The sequence below is a fragment of the Glycine soja genome, chromosome 5, assembly GCF_004193775.1.
Source record: "Glycine soja cultivar W05 chromosome 5, ASM419377v2, whole genome shotgun sequence".
Lineage (NCBI taxonomy): Eukaryota > Viridiplantae > Streptophyta > Magnoliopsida > Fabales > Fabaceae > Glycine > Glycine soja.
The window spans coordinates 30,609,597-30,622,038 of NC_041006.1; the positions used below are offsets into that span (position 1 = coordinate 30,609,597).

Consider the following 12,442-nt stretch of genomic DNA (forward strand, 5'->3'; position numbering starts at 1 on the left):
ATTATAAAATTTTATGAATTCACATCTTTTTTAATAAGTTACTATCATTATTTTGTAATTTTTAATAAATTTTTATTAATAATAAAAAGTAGGCTTAATTGGAATCCAAATATTTCAAACGAAAGCACTGAGAAGTCGTTAATGGACAGGACAACGGAAGGCGTGCAAAATGGCCAAAATGTGTGACCAAAAATTTGGAAGCTATTAGAAGGAAAAGAAAATTCTCAATGGCGAGGGCAAGAAGGAAAAGGAAAACCAATAACAAAAAAGAAAGTTTGATTTTTTAATTTATGGCCGTTAAAAACCACCAAAAATCTTTTTAATGATTTTACACCCTTTGTTTCAGTTTTGTAACGATTTTAAAAATTTGGAAGTAATGATGTTAGACGACTATCGGCGGCAATGACTAAATTTTTTTATATAAATGCAGCTAAAAGAATCATCATAAGATGTTTTAAACTATAAAGAATAAAAGTAAAATTTATTACAACTATATGACCAAGAGATGATTAAATTTTTTTAGTCATAAACATATTTTTTTTATCAGCAAAAATATATATTATAAATATGAGAGGGGATAAGAAATACCCAAACTAAATACAAGAGTCAAACAAAATAGGATATTAAAAACAACTAGCAAGCTCCCAATTAATGATTGCATCATATTTGAATAATCATAAAGATGTGACTTGACACATAACAAGCTCTCGTTTATATAACTTGTAAGAATAGAATTGAACAAAACCAGTGATGCCAAACTATTCATTTTTTTAATAAGAAAAGTGATAGTTTGAAATGCAGGTACGCAAGAGCAAGTAAAGTCAACCCAATTTCAACCATATGTCTGTTTTCTTTTCAGACAAAGTGATATTTGCATTGTCAGTTTGCGAAGTTTTAATTTGAAAAACAATATATAAAGCCTATAATACCTAGAAAAGGCATCCACAAAATGAATGTATTATCCTACTCCATTTATGAAAGACAATGGGGAAGGTCCCCTAATATCACAGTATACAAGTTCCCAGTCTTGTGTGATAAGTACGTAATAGATGAAGCAAAAAGTGGTACTCGTTGGATCCCCCGTGTTGAAAGAGAGACATAGATTGCATGGTTTATTAAAGTTAAACAATACTACCTCCCGTCCTTCTTATAAGAAACCAGTTTCAATGTATTTTCTTACACTGAAACTTGTTTGTTAAAAAATAGGGTTGGAGGAAATATATTATAATATCTATGATCGCTTTATTGGATATACAGGTGGGCTAAGACAGCATGCCACAAGTCAACAAAAGAAATAGAAGTATCAAATTAAAAGGGCTGAATTAAAAGCACAATGTACAGGATCTTTAGGTTGCAACTATAGTCAAACATGTAAACCCATTGTTGAGCTTGCCTTGGAGAAGTATTTCTTGGCCAAAGATTTGACAAAGCAAGAGTTAGCATATATAACTAAAAGAAATAAAAATTTTCTCTGCAAAATTAAAAGACACTTAATGGCTCCAAGGACATATGATAAGTTATTGAGGAAGAGGAGTTGAGTTACGTATATAAGGAAAGTTAAATTGCCAATGTACTTTATTGGCATCAAGGTTTTAAATTGTGATCATGATTTTGTCGCATTTGATGATATTGCGGAAAATTTTGGATAAATGCAATCATAATTACAATTGTATTATAGTTGTGAATATTTCAAAAGTCTTCATGCCGAAATTAAAGCCACCGACTATTTTTTAAAACCTTGATTGACATACTTTTTTCATTATCAAATGAGGATATCTAAAGCATAATTTAAAAAACCAGCTCGTGATTGACCCAGTCATGATACTAGGTTACTAAGTTAACGGCATGATTCGATCTATAATAAAAAAATATAAAATTTTTATACATGTCTTAAAATATTTAAAAATAACATCACAAATTAATAAAATTTCATAACATAGATAATTCACGGATGAGACATGCTTAGGCCTAACTTTATTCCTCCAAGAATGAAACCACCCGGTTTACATATATGACTCGATGACTCGACAACATTCATCATCACCAGCAGTAGCAGACGGTGGTGTTCTTCTTTTAGGCCCATGGCTTCTCAAATTAGTAATATTATTACGTTTTGTTGGTCGCACCACGAAATTATGACTGATACTGCTATGGCTGATGATGTGAGGCCTAAAAATCTACCGATAACACCTTAGGATGGTATTGAAATTCGCTGGCATCGATAAACTTGAACACAAGATTCACAAGTTTTGGTGTGATTCTGTTTTTTAGAACTGTTGGAAGAGTTTTATTAAAATGAAACTTAAAACAAATTTTCAACACTGCACCATGAACGTGTTTTGCCACAAATTTTTAACACCAGAATAAAAATCCGAATTTGCCTTAACACAAACATGTAGCAGTCTTTGCTTTGGCGAGAGAGAAGAAGCAAATGCAGTTTAGAGAAGAATGAGGAGAAGCTGTGAGAGGAAGGAACAAGGAAGTGAGAACCAAGAACGAGGAGACAAAGTGTGATTCTGATCATTATGCTTTATAAAATCAAAAACCTAGAAATCAAAACGATACTGTTTCGCACTCCACAAGAAAAAAAGGATAGCAGTTCAACCACAAACCGGATCGGGTTGCTCCGGATCGAAAGCATGCCTGATCGAGCGAGAGACTTGACCTGGTCCAATCACCGGGTCACGGTCCGACCAGTCAAGTCAGTCTGAGTTTTCAAACTTTGAAACTATTGTATGGTCATCTATATTACAAGTTTGAAAGAGCGAGTGCGAGATGGTTTGTGCTCCTAAATCTAGATACCAAGTTGGATCATAAAGTTAGGTGTCGCTGTTGGATTTTGAGACAACTGTGGTAGAAGCATGGATAGAGGGACTGCGGGAGGGGGGTCCTCCCCCCTGAATTTTTTTAATTTTCATTTATATATATATATATATATATATATATATATATATATATATATATATGTGAATAATTATTTTATTTACGGGGGGTTTGACTATGTAAATAAATATATATTTTATTTTTTTATAGTTTTTATTGTAAAGATATGATTGTTTAGTTTTTCTCTTTTATATAAAATAATTTAATATATTTTATTTTTAATTCTAATAGCTTTTTTGTATTATTTTCATTTAATTGATTTGAGAATTAAATATTATTTATCAATATTTGTTAATGCGATAAACTTATGAACAACATATAAGAAATTGGCAACTTCAATTTTGAGACAAATCAACAAGTATCCTATCTTTTATCATTAATATTCCAATATTTTCTTTTTTCACCATTCTTCCTATGTTTTTTTCCCCTTGTTTTACAATCCTTACTTCTTTTCTAATACTTCTGATCTTGAGTTTCGCTAGAGCTTTGCTCGAATATGCTTTTGAGATATATGTAGCATTTGCTTCTTTTCCAACAATTCAAAAACAAATTCCTTTTTAATGGTTTCTTTTCATTATTGTGGTAAAAAGATAATTCGGTCAGTAACATAATTTAGTCTTATTTAGTTAATAAATTTTTTTGTAAGAAATTATATTTAACATGAATATCAATCTTTATTACAAATTCATGAGCATTCTTGTGTGGTTAAATTAATATAGGGATGTTCCAATTACTTAGTTGTTACCTTAAATATTCAAAGAAATTTTTTTATTATTCATAATAATCCTATTCGATAGACTTGAATAAAATCATTTTCAATAAATAATATTTGTGATTTTAACACGCACACACAAAAAGAAAAAAGAATGTTTGGGACATACAAAATTGATTGTTAACATTTATAATCTTAACTCTTTAAAAAATTGTTTAGGTTGTCTTATGTATAAATACATGTTTTATTATATGTTATTTGATTATTTAAAAAAATACATATAACTATGAGTATTTAATATTAAATTTAACACTTAATCAATTATTGAACAAATTCAAAGTTCATATAGTTGCCCCCAGAATACTCAATCCTCGCTCCTTCCCCGCCAGATAGAAGAAAGGTGCAGCTGCTAACAAAGCTTGAATGTTTTTTGTTGATAACACTACAATGCTACGTAAACAATTTTTCTAGAAAATTGGCAATGCAGTCGTTGACCAATTTGAATGACGTCTTTTAGAGGATTTCCCTCTCCCTTGAAAATTATATCTTCCTCTGCCATTTCCATAGGTGAAGTGATCAGCAAAGCCACCAAAAAAGGATTTCCTTCCGATAAAAGAATCAACAATTTTCTTGTTCTGAAACAAATAATCAGTCACAGGACCTTGCTTAATTTCTTGCGTTTCTTTTTAGTTATTTTCCCTTGACTCAATTTGCGAGGCAAAGAACAGTTTCAATTTCCACCAGACTTAATGAGCCAATTCACCAAAGAAAAGACTTTATGAACGAATTCACATTCAAGGGTGGTGAGTGGCGACAGGTGAGGGATTCTAACATTGAGGCTAGTAGAAAATCTTGTCACTCCCAATTTGTGTTATATTGTCCATTATTTCATTTGATTTTGAATCAAATTTTCTTGGTTCGTTTCCCTCCAAGAGATGCTTTTTGAGTTTTGAGTTTGAAATAGATTGGAGTTGATATGGTTTACATGTAAATGTCTCCATTGATCTATGCATGCTTTGATACAATAAAAGGTTAGATAGCTAGAGTTGAACAAATTAAGAGACAATGAGGCAAGAGAATGTGATCAGGGAGACAATGAAATTAAAATGAGAATGCTTTAAATTACTGCATATTGAGTATTTACATATACAAATGTTGTTATATATGTAGACTTGTGTAGCTAATAGATTCTAACTAAATTACAACTAACTATATTAATTCTAGTTATTTGATCTCATTACAGCTAAATTCTTGTAGTGCTATTGATTGATAGAGTATTAATATTTATTTTCTTTTGCTAGATCCAATTAATACCAGTTGATTTTCTTTCCAATAACTTTTAGATTTTTTTTGTTGAATATATATATATATATATATATATATATATATATATATATATATATATATATATATTAATGAAAAACAAAAACGGTACCAGCAGTACTACCAGAGATACATCAGTATAGGCAGCAGATTAAGTTACAGAACAGAAAGGGAGCACCTACCTTTCTGTAAATCACAATTTAGTTATTAAGGTATTAACTACTCAAGGAAAAAAAAACCCTTAAAATGAAACTACCAGGATCCATAAGAAAATAAAATTATAGAAGTTCCTCAGTTATTAGTCAAACCGAACTTACAAGTATTAGTTTGTGTTTAGTCATTTCTTTATTTTTTTTTTGTTTTTTCTCAATCAGAAATTAGATGTGCCTTTTAATCTATTGGACTAAAGGCGAAGGAAGGGGGATTGGTAGGACACATGACTCCCCTCCCAAGTTTTTTTAAATATGTTTATATTACTAAAGAAAAAAAATTAGGGCCCCTTAAAATTTATAAAAAAACATTTTAAAAAATGATACATGAATTTATTATGTTAGTTAACATTAATAAGAAAGAAAAATATAAGTGTGATAAGTAACTTGATGTAACACGAAGAAAAAAAAGAGTCTATTTTATCTATCTAATTTCTTTTTTTCTTATATATTACCTCTATTGGTATATATACCAAATGAATAACTAATTTATCAAAACTAATAAAAATAATTAAGTTATTTAATTTTAATTAATATTGCCATAGAATTAAATAGTTTAAGTAGTGATTTATTTGATATCAATATATCATCATTCCAAATTTAAGAAACATTTTTTTCATTAATGAGTGTGACTTAAATTGTTAATAAATCAATGGGTGCATCAATTAGTGAAATATTTGAGTGTTTCGTTAGTAAACTTCATAATAACTTAATGGTATAAAAGAAAAAAAATATATAATTAACACATTTTTTACTGTAAAAATTTAGAAAACACATCTGGAAAGAATCTATGTTTCTATAATTAGAACAAGAGAAAAGTATCATCATTTTTTATATAAAAAATCATATATAATATTATTTTTGTACTTGATACAGTTATAGTTATTTTTATCTACGAAATATTATAAATATATATATATATATATATATATATATATATATATATATATAACATTGAAGTTTTTTTTATATTTTATGTATATAAAAATTTAAAATTTATTTATTAAATAATATTTTTTTCTTGGTCCCCTCGAGCAAATTTCTGACTTCATTCCTAACTGGATGAGCACGTGATTTTCCTCTAAATTAAATATATTATTCTCTGACATATGTAAATGTAGTAAAGTTTTTTATTTCTTGTAAGTATATGTTTTTTTTTTATGTTTTTTAAGTATATGGGTTGATATAAGTAGTAAAGAATCTATGGGTATCAGTTTAAATTCTCTTTATATGGCTTAACACGTAGAGGATGTCTTCTCATTTTATCACTTATAGTAAAAAAAAAAAAGTCATTTCTTATAACTGTTTACTAGTCCTTTAAGGGTGAATAATGCGATCCTTTACTCCTCAATGAAAAAGAAACCATTAAATCCTCCGCCCCCACCCACCCACACACTATAAAGATGCATGATATCCATACTCCTTGACGTTTGACAACTTACATATAGATTATTATTTGCCCAAATGTTACTCGCTTCACTTTTTCTTACAAATTGGTCCCTTAATTTTTAAATTATGCAACTTTAATTATTTATTAACTTTGATATTTAATATTGAATGAAAATATTGACATGACGAAGTTAATGTTTCTCTTAACTATTACCCTAAAAAAATATTTCTCTTAAATATTAAAATTGCATAAAATGATGTGAATCATATTCGTATTTAAACGAAAAGACTAACAACAACCCTTCCCTATCTCTTATAAGCAATGCAATAGGAGGCCATACATTCCTAATTTTGTTATGGTGTTTGTTTGGAATAATTTAGATTATACACTCTAAATTTTATATACGCCAATATTTTTAAAAATTTATTGGAGACACACTTATCATTTGGTAGTAAAAAATAGGAGCCGAAAATTTTCTGTTCCTTTTTTATCATAAAAAGACAGAGTTAAAAATTAAAGGCTATTATTCCAGATAAAATTCCAGATGGATACTTCATGTCAAACATATTCTGGATCAGATTTATACCTTTTAATGCTGAAGACAAACAGGGAACTACAATCAAGTGTGAGTTACAACTAATAGGAAAGCAGAAAGAAAGAATCTGAAACAAGAGATTATTATAGCCATGTTTCATAGTTGAAGCCTCGTTTGTGTTCACCTTCTAATGTTAGCGAACGATCTCTAGCAGCAGGAAGACATGGTAGCTTCACATAAATATCATCCTTTACATCATTAATGGTACCTCTACATGAGAAAATAGATTTGTTTAAACTAAAGTTAGATCCAACACCACCCTTTTTGTTCTTCCTTGGCACCTTGTAGTTCTTCTCACTTTTGGTACACTCCTTGTATGCCACAAGAAAAGGGTCTTCTTGCCATCTAAAGCCCTTTTCCTTCTCAGAAGTGCTTCTCCGAGGCAGTTGTAATGGACAAGGAGGCAGAGGAATCTTCTTGTTGTCTTGAATTTCCAACATTCTCCTTGAGTTGCTCAAATGGGTATGAGCTAGTGGTGGTGGTGGTAAGGGTGAACATGATTTTTGATTGATTCCTATGTTGTTTAGAGGGAAATCATTGTTGGGGGTCTTACAAACCCCTGGTTTGTCTTCCCATGAAAAGGGTATGCTTCCATGTGAATGAGACTTCCTATGACTCATCTTATTAACATGATCAATTAGGGAAAAAAAATGGTTCAAATGATGGAGAAGGAGTACGAGAATGGGGCTTTAAAGCTTTTCCGTAACAGTTAATGATATCTAAAGGGCAAGCAGGTAGAACGTGTAGAGGAAGCTAATTATTGCTTTTAAAATAATTAAAGGAAGCACAGATCATGGAAGCCAAGAAAAATAAAAATAAAAATCGTACGTCAAATTTTTGGTCTTGAGGTTTTAATTTTCCATAATAGTGGCTAATTAGGAGTCAAGGAGAGATATTTGTGTCAAGTTTATATGTTACTACTTGCAAGTTGCAATGACAATTCAATATTGATTTATGGGTAGGTGGAATGGATGATGGATTAAATGACTGATGATATTTCAATTATAATGTTTTTGTATCATTTACACCTTGTCTTTTGGTGTCGTTTGAAAGGTCAAACGGTGCCATCCTATTCAATTTGAAGATAAAGGAATCCATATCGTTCTCTCCCACTCTTAGGCCACTTTCTTAGAATTTAGCAGTCTTCCGCAATAATTTTCATCAATAATTAATGTGTAGATTATATACATCGTGTTTGTGCAGCTCCTTTCCTACATGTGGAAAATGAGTGGTACGTAATACTAACACATGCAAGGATTAGCAATAAACAATTCGATGCTAGGTTAAGACATTTGGATGTTAGTTTTCAGTTTTAGCTATGGCTATGCAATTTCTACTTTCTACTAATACATAAAGTTAAGAGTTGAATGATTATATGCACCATTAATTAGTGTAAAAACTTTTCTATAGTCAACTAACAAAAAATTACTGTAAGACTTTAAAATAGATATTGTGAGAGTCAAATAAACTTATCATATATAAATATATGTGATTGAATGAGGGTATAAAATTATTTTATATTATTATTATTATATATTATTTTAACATTAATTTAAGCTCAAACAATTACTTTATGGCGTTTGAAGTCATTGTCGCTATTGGTAGGCAACTGCATAATTATGCAACTATGAAATCAAAATTAACATCATCATTATGAACAAAATGGACAGTGATTCAGTTCCAAAGTTGATTCCCAGGGTATTTTGTCAAAGAGCACTTTGTAAACAATGAAAAGGATTGTTCTGTATTTTCGAAGCATTGTCCAAATTAAAAGTACGAGCTAGGAATCTATATTGGTGGGGGAATGAAAATAACCTGTTACCTAATGAAAGTGATAAATTATTGAATGGCAGACCATATTTTGGAGTCAAGTGTAAGAAAGGAAGTTTATAGAAAAGACGGATAAGCTAGTCAAAGAACCTGCTACACTCTTTTTATGGTATATAGTTGGGTAGTTATGCAGTTAAATAAAAAAAATAAAAAAAGGAAAATTAATTTTGACCCTTTTAATTTATTTGTGGATTAATATTTATTAAAAACAGCTAATATTAACATTAACGATAAAGTCTCACTCTTTTATCACAGAATATTTTATTTTTTAACTTGGTGATATACCAAAACTTTTAAGACTATTCGATTTATATATACTCCTTACTCCTTAGGATCAAGACTAAAGTTATGTGTTTAATAACAATAATTCATAAGATGGTTAAAAGTTAGCTAAAAGGATAAACTTGTTATGATTTTTTAAATATCTAAAGATGGTTTAAAATTTTGGAATGTCTATCCTCAAGTGCTTCTGCCTACTGTCTTGACAGATGCAGTAGGAGTTTCCTTTGTTAGAGTGTAGTTGTTCTTATTTTTCTGAATGATCAACAAAAAATTAGTTAATTGATATTTATATTGAAAAACTAATAAAGAGCAAGCGCCATATTCATGTAAGTTGGTCTCCACCAACAGATTAATGCATTAAACTCAACACGGATGGATCTTCTCTTGGTAATCCGGGTTTTTCTGGATTTGGAGGACTTCTTCGTGATTCTTGTGGTCATTGGCCCGTTGGATTTTCTGGTTTTTGTGGACATACAACAAATGTTCATGTAGAATTAGTTGCTATTTATCAAGGTCTGCTTCTACCTTGGAATTTTGGTTATTGAGATTATTTGCAAAAGAGATTTCATGACAACTTTGTTTCTCATCACCGAAAATTAGGATTCCTCTTTGCATCCTTATGATGTTGTAGTTAAGCACATTGGATCCTTCATCTTTTTGTCATGTATATAGAGAAGGGGTTCAATATGTTGATTGATTAGCAAAACAAGGTTCCATGTCTAAAGATGGTTTGAAATTTTAGAATGTTTATCCTCAAGTGCTTCCGCCTAGCTACTGTCTTGGCAAATGAGTAGGAATTTCCTTTGTTAGAGTGTAGTTGTTGTTCTTATTTTTTTGAATGATAAGAAAAAATGAAGCATAACTTGAAACAGAAACACAAGAAATGGTGCATCTTGTCAAACATGATGTGAGATACCTATAAAAGAAGCCAACTGACAATATCTCTGCATATATATTGAAGATTCTATTAATTGTGGCTATTAATTAAACCATAGCCTCTCATATTGTATGATGGTTAAATTAAATCTATCAGTAGTTGGATCACACCAACACTACAAATGCTATTGCCTAAAAAAAACACTAAATTAGGCTATGTATGAATCATATTAGAAGGATAGAAATCATGGATTTGATAATTTGTCTAACTATATGTTTTAATACTTTTGTCTTTACACTACTAGAAATAGGTGTTTTTAAGACAACCATAGTACGACGGTTCTTTTAGAACCGCCTTAGAAAATGAATCGATGGTATTTTTGTAATTATTTATTGAGAAAAGCCTTGTACGACACACATTCTAAGACAGTTATTAAAAACCATCTTAGAATGTGTGTTGGTCATAAAAATTACGACGGGTTTTATTAAAACACCATCGTTATCTCACTGGTCCTATCCACACTCTTTCATAAAGGTTGTGGTGTCCCTTGGCATTCAAAAGCGCCGAAAGAAAGAAACCTAACAACGCCATAGCGTTCTCTAACCCATCGTCCCTCGACCTCCGCACATAAACTCCCTCTCAATCTCCACCGCATCATGCACAATCTCCCTCACGTGCTCCTCACTAAGCTTCTTCCTGAGAAGCGAGTACAAGAGACACACAAAGTCGCAGTGAAGCCCCTCATCTCGCCCAGTCCTCACACTTTGTCTCCTCGTTGGAGAAGGTAAGCCCCGGCATTAACCCGCGCTTCTTGAGCCAAAATATCGTGCAAAAGCTTTTGGAGAAGAATATTCCTTCGACACAAGCGAATGCCACGAGGCGCTCCGCGAAGGATTCTAAGGCATCGATCTAGCGGAGGTCCCATTGGGCTTTTTTGGTGATGCATGGGATGGTGTTTATGGCACAAAATAGACAATTTTTTTTTCTGTGGAGTCTTTGATGTAGGATTCTAAGAGGAGGCTGCACATTTCGGAGTGGATATTTTCGATTGTGATTTGGAAGCCGTAAAAAGCGCGGGCCTCCGGGAGTTGGATTTCTTTGGTGAAGCGGCCAACAAGGTTTTCTAGGACGATGCCATCGGAGGCGGCAAAGAAGGCGAGGACATGGGTGATGAAGTGGCGCTCGCCATCGCTGAGGGTGGCCCAGTGGCAGAGGTCCTGCGATAGGTCTGTAAATGTATGAATACATGATTTTGATGATGCCAAAGAATAATCAAACAAGGTTGCATTCAAGATTACTTCAATAAACATTTAAAGGTTAAGCATTGCTTCAAGATTAATACAAGGTTGCTTCAACAAACAAGCATTGCTTCAAGATTAATTCAAGATCAAACTTTGTCTCAAAACAAAGTGTTTTCAAGACATCCAAGGCTCTGGTAATCGATTGCCAGACAGTGTAATCGATTACCAGAAGAAAATTTTGAAAAGCAGCTTTTAGAAAGGTTTTAAAATTTGAATTTAAAAGCTATAATCGATTACCATTGATGTGTAATCAATTACCAGCAACGAAACTCTTGAAATTCAATTTGAAAAGTCATGACCCTTCAAAATATAATTGTGTAATCAATTACCAGAAACCTGTAATCGATTACCAATGAAGAATTTTAGAAAAATATTTTTGAAAAGACACATCTCTTCAAACCATTTTGAAAAGGCATGAAGGGTCTATATATATGTGCGTCTGACTTCGAAAGGCAAGAGAGAGATATTCTAAGAGAACTTCATTGCCAAATGCTCTCTCAACAACTCTTGGGCAAACACTTGCAAATCTATTGAGAGTTCATCCAAGAACTTCAATTTGTATCATCCACTCTAAAGGAGAGAAATCTTTCTTTTCATCTCAAAAAGTCAGTTGTAATCAAGAGACTGATTGTCTCTTGAATTGTGAGTTTCCTGAACACAAGGGGAAGGGATTCATCGGGTGTTCAGAAGTTGTAAAAAGGATTTTTACAAAGTTAGTGAAAATCTCAAGTGGGTTGCTTAAGGACTGGACGTAGGCACGGGAAGTGGCCGAACCAGTATAAATCGAGTTTGCATTTCTCTCTTCCCTTATCTCATTGTTAAATTGATTGTTTCGTCTTCTTCTTCTGCATTCTAAGCCTATCCTTTAAAGGGGGGGGGGTTAAAGATTGTTAGTGGGAAAATTTTGAAACTTAATTCACCTCTCTCTTAAGTTATTGAGGCCACTTGTCCAACAAGGTCCACCTCTGTGACACCCTCTACCCCATACATATATGTACTAATAATAAAAGAAATAAGAAATCCAACTTAATTAAAAGTTT

The 12,442-nt window shown here is 31.6% G+C and overlaps 1 pseudogene; it reads right to left on the reverse strand.

Moving 5' to 3' along the window:
• Positions 1–10,419: 10,419 nt before the first annotated feature.
• Positions 10,420–12,078, reverse strand: LOC114411285 (annotated as a pseudogene).
• Positions 12,079–12,442: the final 364 nt, after the last annotated feature.